We start from the raw sequence: 2482 nt of genomic DNA, 5'->3' as shown, positions 1-2482 counted from the left end.
CCCCAGCTCTTCACTAGCAGAACATCATGCATTCAGTGGGGGCTTTTATGCATTCTCTGTGCAAACTACCACTACTCCACAGACAGTCCGCAGTCCAAAAATTAGGAGAGAGGAAAAAAAAAAAAAAACCTGTTATAATGGCTTTTATGCGTGAATTATTTGAATGGCCCAAGCGTATTAAAATGCTGAATCTTGGCAGCGCTGCCTAATAAGAGCTGGAGTTATCGGAAAAGCAATCCCTTAGGAAGATTATCTGAGGTCAAATAAATAAATAGATAAATAAATAAATAAATCAGTCTCCAATAGGTGCCAGAAGAAGAGAAGAAGCCTGTCAGGAGAAGTGAGCCCGGCTGAACACGTGTGATGTATGCGTGTGGATCAGTGCCGCTGTGGTACTGCACACAAATAAGAGCTTTGTTTTCTTACTGTATATTTCACATCACAGTATGAAACCCCCTCTGATATCTGGTTTTCACTCAGGAGTTTTCATTTCACTGTGGGTTTTGGTTCTGTATGCTATAGGAAAATTTTACCTACCCCCCCCCCCCCGTTCTCTCTCTCTCTCTCTCTCTCTCTCTCTCTCACACACACACAAACACACACATTTTCTTTTAAATTCCAAATCCGTCAAATGCAAGGTTTGAACCCCTTACTTGATTGACTTGGTGGAACATTCAGGGGACAAGAGCCTATTTTGAGTGACGGAAGCAGAGAATGTATTCAGCTCCGGCTGTCTGATTAAGAACACAGGGGTGAGTCACTCTAATTCAGGGGAATTTCTGCTTGGATTTTATTTATTTATTTATTTATTTTGTCATTGCACTGTCATGCATCCTTACCACAACACCAACTCAACGGCACACAAAAGGTTCAATAATGATGACATTTCTAGAGATCATCAAATCGTGACATTCCTGTAACTTTGTTCTTTTAATGTCAATCTCATTAATAGTAATGTTTAATAATTACTGTTGATATGTGAGTCACCTGTTAAGTGTTTTGAAACAAAGGCCTGTTGAGTTATGCAAAAATATTTTTTAATCATGAAGATTCAAACACAGAATGTTCTTTTAAGTTTAACAACCGGGGCTACCCTGGCCTCACGTGTCCAAACCATTCCTCTGCCCCTCTCTCTCTCTCTCTCTCTCTCTCTCTCTCTCTCTCTCGCTCTCTCTGTCTCTCTGTCTCTCTCTCCCCCCACATTTCTGATAATCATGCCTGACAGCAATAGAAATAAAGTTATCTTTCATCATTCATCTGAGTAATGCACTGATTCCAACATGACTCTGCGCCGGAGTGTCTTGACAACATCTTGACACTTGAATAAAAGAGTACCAAATAATGGATTAAGTCAGTTCCCCGAGTGAAGGGTCCACGGCACATAAACACGTAAGGGATACACACACACACACACACACACACACACACAGGCTCCTAACAGTACCCCGACGGACTCACCCTGACAGTTTGGGCATCCTCACAAAGCTAAACACGTCCATCTGCGTGGTTGAGAGACAGTCAGAGAGGCAGACAGATGGGCTGAATCGGTATAGAGCTTAGAGGTGCCGAGATCTAGCTCACTCCCTCCCCGTTTGTCATAGCAGCCTTGACCGCGCGACGAGGACGGAGATTTCAGAGGAAAAAAAAGAAAAAAGACAGGAGGGAGAGGGGCTTGCAGAAGTCAGGTGAAGAGATTAGCCCTGTTGCAGAAGTCAGGTGAAGAGATTAGCCCTGTTGCAGGAGTCCCTGCATGGCTGGCTGGCTGGCTGGCTGGATGACTGACTGACTGACTGACTAACTGCTGCGCTCGTGCCTCCGCAGGGCTGCGAATCCACAGTTCTGAGGAAAAAAAAGGATTCCCAGGCTACATCCTTCAAAGTCCGGCCTCTGACAGCTGCGTTAAGCCAACTTCATTTCATTTCCACCGCGATGGAAGGATGTATTGAGGCTGTGTGGTACAAAACAAAACAAAACAAAACAAAAAACCCAGAGCGAAGGAGCAAAGAGAGAGAGAGAGAGAGAGGGGGAGAGAGTGTGAAATGGTAGGAGAAGGGAGAGGTGGCAGGGTAATTCAGCGTTGTGAGATGCTCTGGGTTCCTCTGGATCTCCTCTCCTCCTCCTCCACCACCACCTCTGCTTCTTCTTCTTCTCTTTTTCTCCTTTTGTAAAGGGCAAAATCATCTGTTCCTCTCTGCATGCTAAGCTCTGAGACAGAGAGAGAGAGAGCGAGAGAGAGGGAGAAAGAGAGAGAGAGGAGCAGGGAGAGAAACTGCAGGGAGAATTCAGAGGAGCGTGGGTGTTGTTGATCAGTGAGAGAGGAGGCGTGGCTGACTGATGGGGGAAGGTGCAACCGAGAGAAAGAGAGGGAGAGAGGCAGAGATAAAGAGAGAGAGAGAGAGAGAGAGAGAGAGACACTGAGGAAGTGAGGGAGGGTGGGAGAGAGAGAAAGAGAGGGAAAGAGGGAGAGATAAAGGGAGAGAGA

The sequence above is a fragment of the Chanos chanos genome, chromosome 10 (assembly GCF_902362185.1).
Source record: "Chanos chanos chromosome 10, fChaCha1.1, whole genome shotgun sequence".
Classification (NCBI taxonomy): domain Eukaryota; kingdom Metazoa; phylum Chordata; class Actinopteri; order Gonorynchiformes; family Chanidae; genus Chanos; species Chanos chanos.
Note: the sequence above shows the minus strand (reverse complement) of the source record.